Source organism: Thamnophis sirtalis, unplaced genomic scaffold (assembly GCF_051295495.1).
Source record: "Thamnophis sirtalis isolate CommonGarterSnake01/CBP01778 unplaced genomic scaffold, rThaSir2_p1.2 scaffold_2, whole genome shotgun sequence".
Classification (NCBI taxonomy): Eukaryota; Metazoa; Chordata; class Lepidosauria; order Squamata; family Natricidae; genus Thamnophis; species Thamnophis sirtalis.
In genome coordinates, this window is record NW_028261382.1 from 15,691,067 (window position 1) to 15,691,340 (window position 274).

Genomic DNA, 274 nt, shown 5'->3' on the forward strand with positions numbered 1-274 from the left:
GTCCCTCAAATCCTGAAATACTGCTTTCATGTTGCCCCTAATTTTTATTTTCTTTAGACTAGCCAGACCCCAAATCTGCAGCTGTTCTTCATATGGTTTAATCTCCTGGCCTCCAGTTCAGCTAAGGTTTGTTTGGTTCCATATAACTAGTATTCATTTTTAACCTATAAATGGAATTATTTTGCTTTTTTTTTTCCATTCCTTTTCAGCCCACTTAACAATGAATCAAATAATACAAACCGCATACAGCTGGTTTTGGTGGGAGAACATCTGG